The following is a 21,986-nucleotide window of genomic DNA, read 5'->3' on the forward strand; positions in this document are numbered from 1 at the left end:
CAAGGATATCTCGACTAATCTGATACTCTCTATTGAACTTTCAGAAGACTTACTGGACATGATAGATCACAAATCATACCCAGGTAACCACTAAGCATTTGAATAAGCCGTGTATCAGCAGTTCGAATGCATAGCTGCCTTGAGTTAGCATAAGTTGTGCTGCTCAAAAGCTTTCGGCTGTTAATTAGCATTTCAACTGCTTGAAGTGGTTTCACTTGGGAGCTTACAGAATGCTTTTCAACTGCTCTTTAAATGCTAGGAGCAAAAAGGTTGGGAGATATGTTACGCATTTGGCAACACATTTTGTCTCTCTCTTACAGAGCCTATGCTTCTGTTTACAAATTTGTGTATCTTATTTGTTTCTTCATTTTCCCCTACTCATCCAAAAGCATCAAAGAAAACATTACTGCAGCTGGATTGGATTGGGAACTTGTCCATCAAAAAATCACCAGTTATTTATCATTTCGTCGGAAAATATGTGCCGAATAGGTGGATGCTTTGATGGATCATAGGATTGTTTGAAAGAGGGAAGAAACAATCTTATTCCACAGATATTAAAAAGAAGGGATCGTAATGCTCTACCACAATGAAATATCTCAATGAAAACAAGTTTTGGATGTTGAATCTGAAGCTGTTATCGAATCATTATTTATATTGGCGATTAAATCAACGCACGCCACCGGGACAGCTTTCGCATCGTGGATCAGGAGCAACAGAATCCGAAGCAGATATGATTAATCAATCTCCGGATCGTAAGTTCAAACCTACATCACTACAAAAATCAGCAAAAAAGTACCACCTAGCACCGGCTGGAATATGGAAGGACGATTAAGCGGGGGAGCAGGCTGAGAGAACGAGAAGCAGACGTCAATCTTTTTTTGGTTTTTTTTTTTTTGCTCGACGAGGCGTTACGCTTCTTTGACATTTCGTCACGGCGTTCCTGAAGGGATAGCACTAAGACAGCCCGTTATTTTGCCAAAACTTGCTGTGAGGTAGCACTATAGGCGCATATACGGCTATTTAGCATTAAACGCCTTGTCGTAAAGGCTACTATAATGCTGAAGGAATGCTATTTTAAATGCTTACTGGTTACTTGGGTAGCTTTGTATAATGAAAGAAGTTACCGTTACACCCGTAGACTTTCGGATCTAAACTCAAGAACAGTTTAGATGACCTAGCATAACTCGACTGATCTTATACTCTCAGTTGAACTTTCAGTTGGGCTGCAAAACGGTGAGTCGATAAGGAGAGCGTCCAATATAGCTCTGGTCCTCACAAGTTCCTACCTCATGCTTCCACGGGTCAAACGATGACAAAGACCGCCAGCTAAGAGTTGTGTGCTTAGCTGGTAGCGCAGCCTGGGCACTGTTGTCCTTCTGACTTCAGCTAGATTGAGGAGGTACGATCCGAGTGTCTGTTCACCAAGGAGGTGCGGCTCAAACAGCGTCTGTTCTGGCATCCAGCGGCTGAGTAAGAAACGCTGCACCACGCCCAGCTAGATCCAAGGTGGTAGCCCCATCAGCGTGGTCGTCCCAGTGTTGGTTGGGACGTTAAACAGAACTGGCACGATGGCCCTCCGGCGAGACAGGAGCGTTGGCGTAGGCCCAATAAGCCACCCGTAAAAATCCCCATTGCGAATAACATAGGAGAAAATACGACTCGATACAATCGGCAAAGACCCACGCGACGAAATAAGGACTACGATTGGAAACTTGGAACATGGAATTGCAAGTCACTAGGTTTCGCAGGATGTGACAGGATAATCTACGACGAACTACATCCCCGCAACTTCGACATCGTGGCGTTGCAGGAACTTTGTTGGACTGGACAGAAAGTGTGGAAAAGCGGGCATCGAGCGGCTACCTTCTACCAAAGCTGTGGCACCACCAATGAACTGGGAACAGGATTTATAGTGTTGGGCAATATGCGACATCGTGTGATCGGGTGGCAGCCGATCAACGCAAGGATGTGCATGTTGAGAGTTAAGGGCCGTTTCTTCAACTACAGCATCATCAACGTCCACTGCCCACACGAAGGGAGACCCGATGTCGAGAAAGAAGCGTTCTACGCGCAGTTAGAGCAAACATACGATGGTTGCTCGCCGCGTGACGTGAAAATCGTTGTCGGCGACATGAACGCGCAGGTAGGAAGGGAGGAAATGTACAGACCGGTAATCGGGCGAAACAGCCTGCACGCCGTATCGAATGATAACGGCCAGCGATGCGTAAACTTTGCAGCCTCCCGTGGTATGGTAGTCCGAAGCACCTTCTTTCCCCGCAAAGATATCCACAAAGCCACCTGGAGATCACCCGACCACCAAACAGAAAACCAAATCGACCACGTTCTAATCGACGGTAAATTCTTCTCGGATATAACCAACGTCCGCACATACCGCAGTGCGAATATAGATTCGGATCACTACTTAGTCGCTGTATGCATGCGCTCAAAACTTTCGACAGTTATCACCACGCGTCGAAGTCGAACGCCGCGGCTCAACATCGAGCAACTTCGTAACGTAGAAGTGGCTCAAGACTACGCGCAGCAGTTAGCAGTGGCCCTACCAACGGAAGAGCAGCTTGGCGCAGCTACACTTGAAGATGGCTGGAGGGACATCCGATCCGCCATAGGTAGTGTGAATACTGGGCAACTCACTGGAGTAATCCGTTCCCAGCCATCTTAGCAAACTGCAGTAGAATCACTTGGCATAATACGGAACCTCACGGTGATGGCGTCTTGCTCCGCCAACAGTCCACTCGTCAATGAGGCAGCATCACACTGACGACGACCCCGACATGGTGCTGGCTGTCACTGATGCTTGCTAGGGGAAATACACGCATGGGGAATGCTACTCAGCTTTGTTCATACCCCACAGGTAGTACCTCGGCTACAGCACTAGGCTTCGTGACTCCGAATCACAGAAACGACTGGTACGACGGCGAATGTGAACAGTTGAAAAACGAGAAGAATGCAGCATGGGCGAGAATGCTGCAACACCGTACGAGAGCGAATGAGGCACGTTACAAACAGGCGCGGAACAGGCAGAACTCAGTCTTCCGGATGAAGAAGCGCCAGCAGGAAGAACGAGATCGCGAAGCGATGGAAGAGCTGTACCGCGCTAAGGACACACGAAAGTTCTACGAGAAGCTGAACCGCTCGCGCAGAGGCTTTGTGCCACAAGCCGACATGTGCCGAGATAATCACGGGAATATTCTCACGAGCGAGCGTGAGGTGGTCGAGAGGTGGCGGCAGCATTACGATGAGCACCTCAATGGCGACGTTGCAAGTACCGAAGGTGGCGTGGTAACAGATCTAGGAGCATGTGCACAGGACGAAAGACTTCCGGCCCCTGACCTTCAAGAGATTGAGGAGGAGGTTGGCCGGTTGAAAAACAACAAAGCCGCTGGAGCAGATCAGCTACCAAGCGAGCTTCTAAAATACGGTGGAGAAGCACTGGTGAGAGCACTACACTGGGTCATTACCAAGATTTGGGAGGAGGAAGTATTACCGGAGGAATGGATGGAAGGTATCGTGTGTCCCATCTACAAAAAGGGCGACAAGTTGGATTGCGGAAACTACCGCGCGATCACACTACTGAGCGCTGCCTACAAGATACTCTCCCAAATTTTATGCCGCCGTCTATCACCGATTGCAAGAGAGTTCGTGGGGCAATATCAGGCTGGATTCATGGGTGAACGCGCTACAACGGACCAGTTGTTCGCCATCCGCCAGGTGTTGCAGAAATGCCGCGAATACAACGTGCCCACACATCACTTGTTCATCGATTTCAAATCGGCGTATGATACAATCGATCGAGAACAGCTATGGCAGATTATGCACGAATACGGATTCCCGGATAAACTGATACGGTTGATCAAGGCGACGATGGATCGAGTGATGTGCGTAGTTCGAGTATCAGGGACACTCTCGAGTCTCTTCGAATCTCGCAGAGGGTTACGGCAAGGTGATGGTCTTTCGTGCTTGCTGTTCAACATTGCTTAGGAGGGTGTAATAAGAAGAGCGGGGATAAACACGAGTGGGACGATTTTCACGAAGTCCGTTCAGCTGCATGGTTTCGCCGATGATATTGATATTATTGCTCGTAAATTTGAGACGATGGCGGAAACGTACATCCGACTAAAGAGTGAAGCCAGGCGAATCGGATTAGTCATTAATGTGTCGAAGACAAAGTACATGATGGCAAAGGGCTCCAGGGAGGAATCATCGCGCCCGCCACCCCGAATTCATATCGACGGTGATGAAATCGAGGCGGTTGAAGAATTCGTGTACTTGGGCTCACTGGTGACCGACGACAACGACACCAGCAGAGAAATTCAGAGGCGCATTGTGGCAGGAAATCGTGCCTACTTTGGACTCCGCAGAACTCTTCGATCGAATAAAGTTCGCCGTAACACGAAGTTAACCATCTACAAAACGTTGATTAGACCGGTCGTCCTCTATGGGCACGAAACATGGACCCTACGTGCAGAGGACCAACGCGCCCTTGGAGTTTTCGAACGGAAGGTGTTGCGTACCATCTACGGCGGAGTGCAGATGGAAGACGGGACTTGGAGAAGGCGAATGAACCACGAGCTGCATCAGCTGCTGGGAGAACCAACCATCGTCCATACCGCGAAAATCGGGAGGCTACGGTGGGCGGGTCACGTCATCAGGATGTCGGATAGCAACCCGACTAAAATGGTTCTCGAGAGTCATCCGACCGGTACAAGAAGACGTGGAGCGCAGCGAGCTAGGTGGGTCGACCAAGTGGAGGACGATCTGCGGACCCTACGCAGAGTGCGGAACTGGAGACAAACAGCCATGGACCGAGTGGAATGGAGGCGGCTACTATGTACAGCAGAGGCCACCCCGGCCTTAGCCTGACCGGTAAGGTAAGGATGAACTTTCAGAAGACTTACTGGACATGATAGATTACAAATGAAAACTTTATATAATGACAGAAGTTACCGTTACACTCGTAGACTTTAGGATCTAAACTCAAGAACAGTTTGGATGACCTAGGATGTCCGGAAAAAATATTCTGCATAATATTCTACCTTTTTTATGCTATTGAGCACCAAAACCAGAGAAATACGTAGAAAAAATTCCATAATAACGCTTGGAAAAATTCCGGCTTCAAAGGGTTAAGGTCTCTGTCAGAGTGCTAATGCGAATCCGTAGGGTAATGCATACAGCATCGTGATGGCCAAGGCGAGAGATGAGGGTCCTACAGAGTAGTCTTACAAGTAGCTTTTGCAAAGGCTCCCGAGGTGTCCAGGTCTGCTATGCAGAAATGCCTGGACGAAGGAGTTTTCCCAGAGGTTTGGAAGCGGCAGAGCCTGGTACTAGTGCCAAGGTGGGGAAACCACTCGGAGACCGGTCGGCATATAGAGCAATATGCTTGATCGACATGGCTGGGAAGGTGCTCGAGAAATTTATTTGCTATGTATAACCAGATCATCGAGCAGGTCCGTGCAAAAAGAAGGCGCCAAGGGAGGGGTTTTTCCAAATTTTGGCAAAAAGCGTAGGGTGTCCTAGTGTATGGAATATCAGCAATGGCAGGGATTTATTACTCAAAACCCCTCCCTAGTGCACGGACTTGCCTCGGCACAAATCTTGTAACACATATTTGCTGCAGTCAGTTGGATGAGGATGGTAATACCAATAATTCCAAAAGAAGTGGAAAACTTGCTGTAAATTAAAAGAAATGTATTGTGATGATAAGATGAACAAACTAACGACAACCAACCTTTCACATTTCGTCAAATATATAAAACCATGTATAGTTCGACTCAGTAACGCTAAGCTCATAGGTGATCAATACTCATTTTGAGCTGGAGCTCAGTTAACATATTGACCTTATCGTTTCAAGCATGGTTCACTCGTGTGTGTTGTGAGACGCTGGGTAATCCCCGAAAACACCATAGCTCGCGGTAATATTGGCCTTTTCTTCTTTAGCTTCATTCTGTTCGCAGCTCTTCATTACATTTGTTAATTCTCAGTTGGAGGTCGTGGGGTTGATTAGTTGTTTTCGGCTCATAATGAAAGGTGCGTAAGAACTGCTCTCATCGCTTATATATAAAAAAAAATCTTTGCAGATTTAACAACAATATTTGCTATGGTGATATACAGTTGCACCCTGATGGAAAAATGCCCTGCATCTGGTTCAGTGGTGCCTATTAATTGTTCTACGCAAATGTATCCACCTATAGAAATTCAAAAAAAGCCATCTACGAAAGTAACCACAGAATGTCCCGAACCGTTTGTTTTGTGCCCTCCGGTATATTTACCTCATCATGATTGTGACAAATATTACATCTGCACGGTGAACGGTGCCGTGGAAAAGCAATGCACCGATAGATTCCACTGGAGTATTGAGGCCAATAGATGCGACAGACCATGGCTCACTCGACGTAGCTGTAGAAGAAGAGGCCCAGCAGCTGGAACGAGATCCTCTCATGTAGTGCCGCCAACTTTACCAACCACGAGAATGAGTGAGACGCCTATAATGCCAAGATCCACTACAGAAGCGACGATTCAATTCGAACAGAGTAACAGGATAGGAAACCCCATGGAAGTTGAAGACGAATACACCACAGATGTCCCTGTAATATAATAAATAAAGAATAACATGAAAGTTTGATTTTAAGGGCTTGTTAGAATCCCAAAATGGCCGTGACAATGGCCGACTTTGGCACCTACTTACGATTTCGAGGGCACAAATCTCTTCGTAAACAAAACCAACACACCTGAGCTTCTCATTTTAAGCTTATTACAAGTGAGCAAGAACAGAATAATAAAACGCACTGTTGTTTGAAGCTGGCTTCTTGAGATTTTTGCGTTTGAAGTTCTTATGCACTGTTGAAGCAGGATTTCAAGACGTTTGTCCTTAAGCAATTGACTTACACGATAACGTTTTTTGCATAAATGGCCCAAGAAATTTAAAAAGTTCAGAATTTCATTCGGAAAAAATGTCTCCAGAGAATCACTCTGGAATTTCTTCACGAATTGCTTCAAAAATTCCTGCAGGAATCCCTTCTGAAATAGCTCAAAGGGTTCCTTCGGAAATTCAAGAGAATCGTGACAAGCACTTGACAGAGCGTGATTACTGGTTGTGCTGTATTTGCTGAACGATATTTCTAAACGAGTAGTGTAGGTTTGTACCGCTATCTGCTCGGTCAAACGATGTTAAATAAAAGTTTAATGAAGGTTGGCGAACCCAGAGTTTTCAACTTTATTACGACGGTCTCCGAAGAAAACTTCCCAAATATTTAAAATCATCATGTTATAGTTTGTTTCTGGCCACACATTTCTCAATGATTTTCCACAAATTATTTCAGAGATTGTTTAAGAAATTTGTCCAAGGTTTTCTCTAAGTATTCGTGATCAAAATGTATTGGTGATTCCCTTGGAAAATCTAACAAAAATCTTTCGGAAAATTGTTCGAGTGTTCGACCGAAAATTCTCTCACGAATTCTTTCAAAAAAAAATGCTCCATGGATTCATTCGGAAATTTTCTTCAAGCATTTCTTAAGAAATTCCTCCTGTTCTTCAAATTCCACAAAGAATTCTTTCCATTGCATAACTTACTTCTGAAATTCCTCCATTTATTTCCAAAAACTATCCATGCATTTGAGCAAAGATTCTTTCAGAAATTTCTGTAAACATTTATTCAAAAATTTCTACAGTTATTCCTTTAATACGACTTTTAACGATGCCTTCAGAAACTATTCCAGAGTTTTTTTAGAAAATGTTTCAAAAGATCCTTCAAATCTTCAGTACAAAAGACTTACTCTTTGGCATTTTTTTTTCTAAGAATTTCACCAGAAATTTCCCAGCAATTTCCAATTCATCCAGAAATTCCACTAGGGATTCCTTCAGAAGTTTCACAATTTCTGTCGGAAAATCTTCCTGGGATTTCTTTAGAAATTTCTCCAGGAACTCTTTTGAAAAACAATGTAAGATTTATTTGGAGAGGCCATCTCTTGAAAGTATTACTTTTGTGATCAATGCACCTTGTGGTGTGATGAAAATTCAGTTGTCACCATATGTGAATGTCTACAGGAAAGTTGTAGAAAATATCCATATAAGAAAACTTTTTGAACTAGCTTTTGTTATATCTGCTCCATTTTGGAAAATATGGGTCTTTTTTGCAACTTTTTCTAGACATTTTTTTTTGGAGTTTCCAAAGTTACAAAGTTATTGCATATAATAAAATACATGTTTTATTCAAAGACGGCAAAATATCAAGGATGCTAAATTCCAGCATGAGTTGCAACAAAATTAACACCTATCATAAACTTGTTTCGTCCTCCTCTTCTTGGCGTAACGTCCTCACTGGGACAAAGCCTGCTTTTCAGCTTAGTGTTCTATGAGCACTTCCACAGTTATTAACTGAGAGCTTCCTCTGCCAATGACCATTTTGCATGTGTATATCGTGTGGCAGACACGATGATACTCTATGCCCAAGGAAGTCAAGGAAATTTCCTTTACGAAAAGATCCTGGACCGAACGGGAATCGAACCCGTCACCCTCAGCATGGTCATGCTGAATACCCGTGCGTTTACCGCCTCGGCTATATGGGCCCTGTTTCGTATTTAATAGAAAAGTCTTACCCCATTTTGCCTCTGTCAATGTTACAGTGGCGTGGAGGAGGATCTAGGAGTATGTGCACAGGACGAAAGACTTCTGGCCCCTGACCTTCAAGAGATTGAGGAGGAGGTTGGCCGGTTGAAAAACAACAAAGCCGCTGGAGCAGTTCAACTACCAAGCGAGCTTCTAAAATACGGTGGAGAAGCACTGGTTAGAGCACTACACTGGGTCATTACCAAGATTTGAGAGAGGAAGTATTACCGGAGGAATGGATGGAAGGTATCGTGTGTCCCATCTACAAAAAGGGCGACAAGTTGGATTGCGGGAACTACCGCGCGATCACACTACTGAGCGCTGCCTACAAGATACTCTCTTAAATTTTATGCCGCCGTCTATCACCGATTGCAAGAGAGTTCGTGGGGCAATATCAGGCTGAATTTATGGGTGAACGCGCTACAACGGACCAGATGTTCGCCATCCGCCAGGTGTTGCAGAAATGCCGCGAATACAACGTGCCCACACATCACTTGTTCATCGATTTCAAATCGGCGTATGATACAATCGATCGAGAACAGCTATGGCAGATTATGCACGAATACGGATTCCCGGATAAACTGATACGATTGATCAAGGCGACGATGGATCGAGTGATGTGCGTAGTTCGAGTATCAGGGACACTCTCGAGTCCCTTCGAATCTCGCAGAGGGTTACGGCAAGGTGATGGTCTTTCGTGCTTGCTGTTCAACATTGCTTTGGAGGGTGTAATACGGAGAGCGGGGATAAACACGAGTGGGACGATTTTCACGAAGTCCGTTCAGCTGCATGGTTTCGCCGATGATATTGATATTATTGCTCGTAAATTTGAGACGATGGCGGAAACGTACATCCGACTAAAGAGTGAAGCCAGGCGAATCGGATTAGTCATTAATGTGTCGAAGACAAAGTTCATGATGGCAAAGGGTTCCAGGGAGGAATCACCGCGCCCGCCACCCCGAATTCATATCGACGGTGATGAAATCGAGGCGGTTGAAGAATTCGTGTACTTGGGCTCACTGGTGACCGACGACAACGACACCAGCAGAGAAATTCAGAGGCGCATTGGGGGCTGTCCATAAACCACGTGGTCATAGGGGGGGGGGCGTGGAGCGCAGCGAGCTAGGTGGGTCGACCAAGTGGAGGACGATCTGCGGACCCTATGCAGAGTGCGGAACTGGAGACAAACAGCCATGGACCGAGTGGAATGGAGGCGGCTACTATGTACAGCAGAGGCCGGGGTGGCCTTAAACTGACCGGTAAGGTAAGTCATGTTACAGTGGCTATTTTTCAGCATAAATATTTAAATATCTGCAAAAATATTGAAGCTACTGTTGCCGTCTTCAGAACAAACACGTATCTCATGATTCATAACTTTGTAGAACATTTGAAAATTCTCAAAAGTGTCTGGAAAAAGTTACAACAAAAACCTGATTTGAAGGAATCGTTCACAAACAAAGGCCCATATCTATCGAAATTGAGCTGATATAACCATATTTTGTTCGTCAAGTTTTCTTATAATGACGTTTTCAAAAAAAAAATTAAAATATTAACACGCTATCTTTACTTTTGCAAAAAAAATCTGATGTCTGTATCATATTATTGATATTTCCAAAATGAAGGCTCTATATCTATACCAATCAAAGTTCTTTTTGTTTTGCAACGTATTGCGTTGCTGTCTTCTGCGCACTCATGTATTACAAGATGCTCAATAAGTGCGCAGTAGACACCACCGGCACGATTCGATGCAAAATCGCAGTTTTATGCACGATCCCGCACTTATACTAACTGCGAAAGATGTCCAGTGGGGTGGGAAATGCGCAATAAAAAAGGTTACACATGTGGAGAGTAGGCAGTATGAGACCAAAGACAAACAAACCTAACACTAAGAACAATTGTCTTAAAAATCATCGTTCACGATATCACCAGAAAGATGCTTCACGAGACAATGCGTTGAGCTACAACTCCAGCTGAAGGCGCTAGTGTGCAGTGATCCAAAATGTACTGTGCAACTGTAGTTTACATGATAATCGTGGGTGTACGATCTTGACTATCATGCAACAAAAACTTTCATGCATGACCAGAAAAAACATTCATGGCTCTCAGACCTTCTGAAACCCCCCGAAAACGCCATGTAACGCCTCCGTAAAAACTCTGAATCCCGCTGAAAATGCTCTGAAGCGTCTTGGAATGCCTCCAAAAAACCGCTGAAACATCCGGAAAACCCACTTAACGCACCTCAGACCCTCCGAAACCCCCGAAAACGCCACGTAACGCCTCCGTAACGGTTCTGAAACCTGCTGAAATGCTAAGAAGCTTCTTGGAATGCCTTCGAAATCCCCCTAAAACCCCCGGAAAGCCCATTTAACGCACCTCAGACCCTTTGAAACCCCCGAAAACGCCATGTAACGCCTCCGTAACGTTTCTGAAATCCGCTGAAAATGCTCTGAAGCGTCTTGGAATTCCTCCGAAATCCCCCTAAAACGCCCAGAAACCCCATGTCACGCAACTCAGACCTTCCGAAACCCCCGAAAACGCCATGTAACGCCTCCGTAAAAACTCTGAAACCCGCTGAAAATGCTCTGAAGCTTATTGGAATGCCTTCGAAATCCCCCTAAAACCTCCGGAAAGCCCATTTAACGCACCTCAGACCCTCCGAAACCCCCGAAAACGCCATGTAACGCCTCCGTAACGTTTCTAAATCCGCCGAAAATGCTCTGAAGCTTCTTGGAATGCCTCCGAAACGCCCCCAAAATCCACAGAAACCTCATGTAACGCACCTCAGATCTTCCGAAACCCTTGAAAACGCCATGTAACGCTTCCGTAACGTTTCTGAAATCCGCCGAAAATGCTCTGAAGCTTTTTGAAATGTCTCCGAAATCTACCTTAAACCCTCAGAAACCCCATGTGACGCACCTCAGACCTTCCGAAACCCCCGAAAATGCCATGTAACGCCTCCAAAATCCCCTCGGACTCCATGTAACGCACATGCGACTCTCGGAAACCCCCAAAACGCCATGTAACGCCTTCGTAATGTCTTTGAAATCCGCTGAAAATACTCTGAAACTCCCTAAAAATCCTCCGAAATCTTCCTAAACTAAACCACCCCCCCTGAAACCCCTTGACTCCTTACTCAGTTTTCGGAACCACTGGAACTCCAGCCCTACATTGCAAAACTGTCACTACTCCCATCATCTTGATTTGTGTTAAGGTATGCGCACAGCAAAATCTGGCCAAAGAAAATCAAGCAGTAATAATTCATTTCAACTTGTTCCCAAACCAAAAGCAATTCATCGTAAAAAGCATTAATTTACTTTAAATCAACATCAAGACATTGCTGATTTGACTTGTTATATCCGTCATCTCGAATTTTGAGCTTGAGTCCTTCCGTAAAGTTTTGCACAGTACCTTCGACCGCATGCCAAGAGATTTTTACCACCTTTGTGTCAAAATCAATCTTATATTTCGATGAAAGCTGTCGTTCTTGACATTTTTTGAAGGTTCCAATTCACGGTTACTAAATATTTTTCAATTGGGTTGAGTTTTGAAGTGCATGAGATTTTACGTTTTTTGGAAAAATGCAGTACAATTTCTACATAGTTTTCTGCATACAAACGCAAGCATTCTCCGCCAAAAACAGGGGACAAAAATCAATTCAAATCAATACACAATATCTAAGCTTTTGAATAAGGGGTGCCAGCCATTTTTCCCGACATTTCTCGTAGTGAAAAAGATGATTTGCTGTACATGTATTTCTAAAAGTTCGGTTTTTCAAACCACAAATTCATATTGTTGACCAAACTATGTATTTCTTGCCAAACTTCGATTTTTTCTTGCTCTTAAGTTGATCTGCAACCTTTCCAGGTTGTAATGATGTATAGAACCGAATACTTGAAAGCTAACTTAGGTCTGCGGGGACGGTCGCTTTAATGTACATTGTCAGATTTTCAGCACGTTTGTGCAAAAACTTTTCGAGGACTTCTTGTTCCCTTGACTCTATTTTAAACACAATGTCAAAATATATCCCGAAGTAAATATTTTTCGAATCCTTACACAATAAGCTTTCATTTGCGCCAGAGATTGCCACGATTCGTTGAAAATAGAGAAATTTCTATCCAAAATGCGGTGGCTAGATTTTGCTGTGTGCATACCTTACAATAATGGTGCCATATGCTACATTCATGGGAAACGACATTCATGCATCGACGGCAGCACGAATGTAGTGTGTGACGGTAGTATGCAACATTAGTCATAACGGTAAAGGCATTGGTGATTTGATGTTGCATGAAGAAGAAGAAGAAGAAGAAGAGCGATGATGTTAGACTTAGGACGGACTACAAATTAAGTACCTTATCAAGAAAAAAAATGTTAAATTTAAATTTACACGTTCAATATGTAGTCTAGCACCGTGCATCAAACCGTTTTTAATTAGATTTTGTTTTAGATTTTATATAGGCATTTTAAAATCTTCCCCTGTGTTATAGGGATAGGGATTTTTCAAAACATCATCGTTCTTCTTTTTCTTCTTCATGCAACATCAAATCACCAATTGTGACGATAATGAAAAAAATGTACTACACGGTTCACTGCTAGTGTGTAACGTCAAATGCGACGAAAAACGACATGTGCGCCGCTGGTTGTCAAGGCCGCATATTTTTAGCAAAGTTAAAATGATCGTTTAAAGTGTGGTCGACAAGAATTCTGCAAATATTACGTCTGTTTTTCTGTGGTGTGACGTTTATATGCCTGTTTATAATGATTGCCTTTTACGTAAATGATTGGCCATTCCCGCGATGTAAATTTTCTTCATTAAATGCATGCCATCCCTTGATGCTCAGTAGGAATCCCCAGTAATTTAAAACAACAATGATTAACACAGCGTATCTCTTATCGCAACGATGAAGCTCAGTGTAAAGACTTTTCACTCGTCAGTCACTTGGATTGTTTTATGCGTACCTTCGTTTGCAACAGTATTCAACTATAGTTTTACAATGCACGGTAGATATAAATTCATAAGGTTAGATAAACGAGGAACACTCTCAATGTCTTCAATTCCAGTCATACTCATCGTTTCTACTGTACTACTGCTGGGAGTTGCATCGTCTTCCGCTTTCGTCTGTCCCCAACTCCACTTGGCCAATGATTTTCATCCGCACGAAACGGACATCGCCAAATACTACAACTGTACGAGAGGAATCGCTACGGTACAAACTTGTGAGAGCAATACAATTTTTAGCCGAATGACGCGCAGATGTACTGCGGTGTGGTCCGCTGACAATGAAAGTGATACTGAAGTGGCGCCGAACTTCAACTTAGCGGAAAATTACTGATTTCCTCCGGAATCCGTGTTGAGGAAATTGATCTGTCCAGTTTACCATGTAAAAAGGGTCGAATTAGCCCTGGATTCAAAACTTCTTTCAATAAAAATAAAAATTATTTTTATAGTGTTGCTGAGGTTTACCCAATGTATTTTTGATTAATTAGAATTTAAACATTGTGTGCAATGAAATTCGAAAATTTCTTAAATATATGTTAAAACCATAAGAATAAAGCTTTGTATGACACGAACTTAATTCAATAAGGAAAAAACAGTGACAACCCGAGCAGAAGGGAATAACAACAGCATAAGGAGCTGTGTTATTTGGGCAAAATAACTGAATAATAAAATCGATTATTTTCAAGTTATTACCATAACATAGGGTATCGGGATGCTTCGTTGGCATAGTCCCCTCATTCGGCCTATCTTAACGTTAACCAAAAACTCAAACAAACACGCATAACTGGAGATCAGAAAAGCCATGCGCCAAACAAATGTAACATTTCGTTTCAATTTTAGCATTTTGGAGCATTAAAATTGAATGAAAATGTCATTTTGTTTAGCTTTTGTAGACGCCATGATTCTTCGGCTTAGTGGGTAGTCTATACACATGATCATAAATGGCCTGATTCTGGAACATTTCGAATTGACTTTTTGATAACTTAACATTTTATGCGACGGTCAAAGACGCTATTTTGATCTTCTATATTTGTTTTCAACGAAAAATTACTATTTTACAAATTAAATGTGGGCCGAATATTGAGGACATTTTTTTCACCATGTACCCAAATCTTGGCCCACCAATAAAATGACGTCAACAATATCGAAAAAGTGACGTCAACCACATTGCTTGCGAATGAACCAGAAAGAACGAACGGAAAGAAAGATTTTGTGTGCGGTGACTGTAAAAATATAACACAATAATGTGGTTGCATTGTTATTGTTACTAAATAAAGAAAGAACTTTAGTTTAAGTGATTTATTTATAGTTATGTGAAAATTTGGCTCCGAAAATGTAATTTGAAAGCAAGATTGGTGAACAAACAGTGATAATACTTCAGCAGAAATATAAAAAAAATATAGAATAAGTGGTTCTAGCGTTTGGAAAACAATAGGCCAACGTTGTATCCACTAATAGGCCAATTTTCGTACCGTAGACCAACGTTGCATACCATCGCATCGAATCTTTTCAACGTAATTAAGTAAATTCTTGAATATTTACGCTTGTTTACTTCCAATTGAAGAAGTATGCACTGCCTAGAGTGTGTGATAGAGTGAACACATAATTTAAACTGCTATAATTTCACGAGTTATGGTCAAAATTGTCAAGGCGGCTGGCATATTAGGCCAAGGAACGGTACACATACCCTATTGTGTTATAAACTCGTCTGTCATAAGCGGCAAAATAACAAATTCCATAACAAAAAAAAATGTTCCTGGAAAATCATTTCAATAACTTGTTTTGTTTGTTTCAATAACAACTTAATAACAGTGAATTCGGAAAATATTTCCATAACCAATTTTGATATTAATATGTTATTGATAGTAATCGGAGAGCAGAATTTGCTATGATATCAAACTCGTTACTAAATAAGTTATAATACTTAGGCCGATGCAAATATTATTCTTTTATGTCCGAGACCTCTCATCAGGTACGAGGGGGGGACAAAAATAAATAAGAAACAAACAAAAAAAAACTATTAAAAATTAAAAAATTATAAACACTATCGAAATAGTTATTTATGTAACGAGTTGCGAAAAGTTGATCTTTTCAGCACGAGTCGTACATTTATCCAACGAGGCTTGCTGACTCTGACGTAAGAAATATTCTCAAATGATAGAAGAATTTAATTTAATTCATTCTAAGAGATTTGAGATCGCAATATATTCTATATTATCAAATACGATGAGCTTCGATCTCCACCTGTTATTCATAAACTGTTCTACTTTAATTGTTTTCGGAGCACGGTTTTGAAATTAAACGTGTATTTGAAAAAGTTTGATCGTCGATAGCAATTTATGACTTTTGTTTTTTTTAGCGTAGGCTCAGTGTACCAGTTATGACTATAGTACCTCAAATTGGCTATAGTTGATTTTCAACGTTTAAAGATGAAAAACAATATGAAATATTGGGTGGATACAAGATCACACTCACAAAAGATGATTGCAATCGTTCGAACTTCACAACTTGCTAAAATTGTTATAGAAATAAATCATTTTCCTTATAATTTCGGCTTCCTTGCACCCTATTTCGCCATAGTGTACCAGTTATGGCCAATCCCATAAGGAATGCATGCAAATAGTGCGAAGTGGAACCGAAATAAGAAAATGTGTCCATAACTGTAACATGGTTCTTATCATTGGCACACGCCGTAATAAATACGTTAAGTAGTTTTGGCTCAGTTTGTTCATTTTTCCTGTAAAGTATGGAAACTACACATATTGGACATTCGTCGGGTTTCTTGTTATTTTTGTAGAAATAGTTTTCCTTAGCTAGTGCGATAACTGGTACAGGCACCCTAGAAACTGAAGAATTTTTAGAATGCTCAACAGTTCTGCAGAAAATTTTTGGGATATTGGAAATATTATACAGTTATTACAACTTTTCTGAAAATTTTGTTTTAATTCCTCCGATTTTCCCTGGATTCTCGAATTACGTCGAATATTCCTCCTGGATTCTACAAGGATTCCGCCAAAAATTTTGCTATTATTTCTTATGAACTTCCTCTGATGAATCCTACAGGACTTTCACTAGAAATGTTTGCAATATTTTTTTTTATAAAAGTCTAAATAGAGGACTTCACTAAGGATTCCGTCAAAACTTCTTTTGTGTTTGTCAAGTGACTTTGTCATACAATTCTTCCAGAAATTCGTCGACAGATTTGATCATAAACTTTTCCATAAATAACTTCAAAAATATTCCAGAAATTTCTCCGAGAGTTCTTCGACGGAATTTTTCATGGATTTTCAAAGACTCCTGTAGAAATTCCTCCAGAATCCTGCATAGAAGCCCTTCAAGGATTTCTTCAGAATTTCCTGTGAACATTACTCCTGAAGTTCAACTTAAAATTTCTCTGAAAATTTCTTTGAGGATTTCATCAGGAGTTTTTCCGAATGTTTCTCCAGGTGTTTTTCAAAAGATTTTGCCAAGAATTCTAAAAATTGCTCAGAAGAATTACCTTCGGAATTTCTAAGAAAATTGCGCCAGGAGTTCTCTTGAAGACTTCTCCAGGGATTTATCGAAAGGTTCCTCCAGAACTTCCAAGTGCTCCTCCGAAAATTATTTAAGGAATTCTTGAAAGGAGTCGTTCAGAAATTTCCTTCTAACCTGAATACAAAAATGGAACAACACAAAGGGATAGGTCATAATCGTCGAATTGTTGCTGTGATTTCAAAATTTGTTACTGTTGTATTATTGCTGATAAGTTGATCAATAGTACAATAAAAAAAAATTCATGTGTAATTTAGTTAATGCATATCAATAGCTTGATTATAACAAAATGAGATTGTCCAACAAAATGTGTTATGGAAAAGCTTTGCCTTAATAATTTAATAATAACAAAACAAGATATAAAAACAGATTGTGTGATTTCGTAGTTATTAACTTGGTATTCTCCTCGGCTCGGGAAGCATCAACGTATGGTATGAAGTACGCTTTGTCGTTATATACATATTTATTTTAACTAGGGTTTCTAACTACTTGGGGGGTTCATTCAAATATTACGTAACGCAAAATTTCACAATTTTAGACGCCCTCCCTCCCCCACGTAACAAATTTTATATGGGGATTTCTGGAATTTTGTATGAAATCTGTGTTACGCTAGACCCCTCTCTATCCTCTTAGCGTTACGTAATATTTGAACGAACCCTTGGGCACTTGCGTCAATGGACTACCCGCTTTGCGCGCGGCCACAGTTGATCAGCAGGAGTAAATCAATTTAATTTTGTATGGCGAAATGCATCTAAACTTAAATTATTTGAAAGACAAAGCTTTTCCCGAAAAAATATTTGGTAGGCTTAATAGTGGTCACCATTGTGCACAACCACTACCAAATATTTTTTCGAATAATGTGTTCCACTTTGAAGAATTTGCCTTTAGATGCTATTCGCCATACAATATTTTTGTGATTTACTTTTAGCGATTTTTCGCGCATAGAAGCTAGCGCCACATTGGTCGATGCGGAGAGTAGGAAAACAGCCGATGTAGTTAATTCATTCCCGACACCTCACAGCGAAACAAATCAAACAAATCACTTGCCGCATATTTTCCAAACGCACTTCCGTAGGTAGTCAATCATCTCCTGCAACATTCCCGCAACGGGATCCACAGTCAATGAGCTACACGTTCACTCTGAAGCCGCACAAGGGTTCAAAACAATTATTACAATGGATCATTGAAGCCGACTTTTCCGCTATTCACCGCATCAAAACAAAAAGCGCCACCGTATATGGACGGTAACATAATGACAGCAGTCGAGTTACGTCAAACACACAAGGCTACGGTAGCGCTATCTGTTCATTTCATAGTGGCCGTTTTAGTTATTTTAGTGATCCATTGTACACTTCGTCAGCACAAAGATGGGTGCCGAAATGATTTCCCATGTGATTTTGCTGGAAGTTCGGCGCTGGTGCCGGGAATTGGCGCTGGACTAGGTGCAATAAACTCGTTCAAAACCAACTTTCCGGCAGCAAATCTTTACAACACTCACTGTTAACAACAAGTTATAGCAATAAGGTATTTGATTCAGATGGAAGAAGTGGATGAAAACGGTCGTTTCATCATTGTGAATTTTGGTAGGGTAAGAAATCAAACTTTGAACTAGTCAAATTGTAATCTTAATTTGAACCATTTCGAAATTCAATAAAACGACGTATTTTTAGGCAAATATTGTCCCAAAAAAGATGTTAAACAGCTTTCTGTAATATAACCTGATAGCATGGACTTTAAAAGCATTGAAAAAAGCGTTTTTGTCATGGAAAACAGGCGATTGAAAAATCATTGTGATTTCACCCCTTTCCCCCCAGAGAAAGCACATTTTCGGTGCACTCGTACAGCTCATGCGTTGTATCACACGCAATATGTGAGCACGTCAAATGAAAGCTTATTCATCGTAGAATCGACCAACCGAATAATATTCCGCATTATTTGTCATAAAATTATTAAATTTAAGTAATTCTTACTTGGAGAATGCTATCTTAAGTTGAACCATTTGTAATCTAAATTTGAACTAGTAAACGGGGGTGAGCTTCCAGTGTTGGCCTGCAGACTGCGCTAGTGGTTGTTTTGTTTACTCTTGGGGGATGAAAAATTCCAAATTTAGTTTCCAAGTTCCTGAAGAGTTTAGAACATTCTTAGTTGATATTCCACTACCTAATGAAAAATAACTAGCAGATCCATGTGTTTTTCTACTGTTCAGCACGAAATTGGCTGTTGTGTGAGATGCTCAAGCTGCTTCCGCCAGTTGTTCAAATTAAGATTAAAATTGGTTCAAATTATGATTACGATAGTTCAAATTAAGATTAAAATCATTGCAGACGAATAATCGATTTTTTCAATAAAATTCGGTGCAAATACAAACTTTTTATCACATAGCAGAAAGCTTATACCCGTGGCTTTCATGTACATAAGATTTGCCGTAGTCAATTATTTCCATGTGGAAGAAAAAATTACTCAAAATTTGCGCTACTTGGGAAAGCCGCAATTTGGTTCAACTTTTGATTACCTAACCTAATGAACAATTTTGTTTACATGTAGTGCTGGGAATGGGGTCAAATCCCCTATTTGTTTTCCCACTGAATATTGGCTCCTGAACACCCTGGGTGTACCATCTTAGGGGCTGTCCATTTATTACGTAAGGGGATTTTTGCAATTTTTCGACACCCCCTCTCCCCCTTGTAAGATTTTTTGTATGAGAACCCAAATATTTTTGTATGGCGCGTAAGATTTCTCAAACCCTCCCTCCCCCATAAACCCTTACGTAATTAATGGACAGCCCCTTACCCCGCTGGTTCGACACGTTTTAATACGACACTTTTTAATTCGTACCCCGCTTATTCGACATATGTCGAATTAAAAAGTGTTCAAATGTCACAGCGATGTGCACTGTGAATACAAAACAGTTTGATATTGCGCTTATACTCGCACGCGCAGCAGCTCCTGTTGCAACTGCCAATTCCGGAAGTTCTGAGTTGGTGTTATTCGACACCCAAACCGCCTGGAGACCATCCGGAAGGAACTGAGAATGACAGCAATCGTAGAAAGAACGAGCTTTTCATTCGCACCACTGCAATATCTGTTGAAATTATGTTTCATAACAACTCCGGAAATCAAAACAAAAACAAAAATAGAGTTGCCAAATTTCAATGAGCAAGGTGGTGTAGGGTGACCAGTTTGTCGAATTAAAAGTTTACCCCGGTTATGGGACAACAGTCGGTGTCGTATCAGCGGGGTAATACGGTACACTATACATAGAGCTAACGTAAAAAATCTCCACCCTTGCATTTGCCTTAAAAATGTTTTATTTACAGTTTGCAAATATGTACATCATAAAATAATTTTGAAGTGATTCATTACTTCTAACATGGTCAGGAAGTTCTAAACTGTGCATTATATAGCTATCTGATGCAGATCTTCAAAATTTTGGCTTTGATTGTTCTACTACAAGTTATCGTATCATAATGCAACTTTCAGAAGTTTAATTACTTGGTTGAGCAACAGTAGGGGGATTAGCGGCACAATGGACACCCGGGGCGAAATGGACACCCCTGTTTTTGCCGAAACCGTGGACTTTTATGTAAAACTTTTAATGCATAAGTGTAAAGGAACAAGTCACTGTTCTATTTTTCAATAGTACCATTTATAATCCTTCCAAATAACCAAAATATCATAGAAATTGAAGTATGTTTTTCATATAGTGGATTTCTTCGAGCGTTTGAGTATGTCCACCATAAAAACAAGTGTATTGTAAGCTTATCTACATGTATACGCAGATTTAGCAATGGATGAAGTATTATATTTTTGATCAGAACTTACTCAAAATAGCAATTTCAATGTTTTAATCGTTTCGGGGCGAAATGAACACTGGCAATTATGAATAGATGTACGCGCGTTGCATACTGTTAGGCGTTTTAGAGAGTTTGAACAAAATCAATCCAATATTTTTAGCCTAAAACTTATTTAATTAACTTTGATGTTATGTAAACTCCTCTAAGATGGAGTACTATATATGTGGTATTGATCTCCGTAGGCAAATTACTTAACTGGTCGATGTAACCAAAGAATTAGCGTAAAATATGCAGGGGTATCCATTATGCCCCGATGGGTGTCCATTTTGCCCCGTACCTTTCTTGTCAGCCCTAAAAAACACACGGTTTACAATTCATTATTTCTTTTACAATGATGACATTCTACCTGCTGTAAATGATTGAAATACGTAGGAAACAAGTTAAAGTTGTAAGCCAACTGATAATATGTTAAGTTTTTGTCTGTTATACAGGCCTAACATACTCATTTGCTTAGGGTGTCCATTATGCCCCTATGTATGTACATATGAAATTATTGTTTGCCACAAGTCGTTTATTGTGGAGCATGCAGGAAACTTATGTTCTAAGGTTGCTGTAAGTCCCCATCGCTGACAATTTGTTGCCTGTCTCAGAAGCAGTTGATGATTGTGACGAAGCTATAAACCACGGGTTCCCAACCGCTAGTCCGCGGCCCCCTGGGGACCCGTGAAACCAGTCCAGGGGGGGGGGGGGGGGCGCGATGATACCACAAAAATTATTAAACTTTTATTCTATTTTGTGCAAATTAAACCAATACTTAATTTTGTATATCGCCACCCTTAACATCTACAATTTAAGGAACAAATAAAGCGTACAACATATCTAAAGGTCCAATCTGCAAAAGAAAGGCTCTCTTTGTTCCGATTCTCTTCAAATTATTACGATGTCACTGTAGACGTTTTGACAATTTGTGTTATGTAGCTCGGGAAAGGATTACTGAATCTACCTTCCGACGCAAGAAGTAAATCAAAATTTATAAACACAAG

General features: G+C 41.2%; 2 long non-coding RNA genes across 2 annotated transcripts; both read left to right on the top strand.

The window, feature by feature from the left end:
- The first annotated feature begins 5,187 nt into the window (after positions 1 to 5,187).
- On the top strand, positions 5,188 to 6,647 carry LOC134287372 (uncharacterized). The gene is made up of 2 exons (XR_009997254.1): positions 5,188 to 6,045; positions 6,096 to 6,647. It is a non-coding gene; the product is annotated as an uncharacterized LOC134287372 (long non-coding RNA).
- Positions 6,648 to 13,280: 6,633 nt separating this feature from the next.
- Positions 13,281 to 14,082, top strand: LOC109415765 (uncharacterized). The gene is made up of 2 exons (XR_002131450.3): positions 13,281 to 13,620; positions 13,681 to 14,082. It is a non-coding gene; the product is annotated as an uncharacterized LOC109415765 (long non-coding RNA).
- The last annotated feature ends 7,904 nt before the right edge of the window (positions 14,083 to 21,986 follow it).

The sequence above is a fragment of the Aedes albopictus genome, chromosome 2 (genome assembly GCF_035046485.1).
Source record: "Aedes albopictus strain Foshan chromosome 2, AalbF5, whole genome shotgun sequence".
NCBI lineage: Eukaryota > Metazoa > Arthropoda > Insecta > Diptera > Culicidae > Aedes > Aedes albopictus.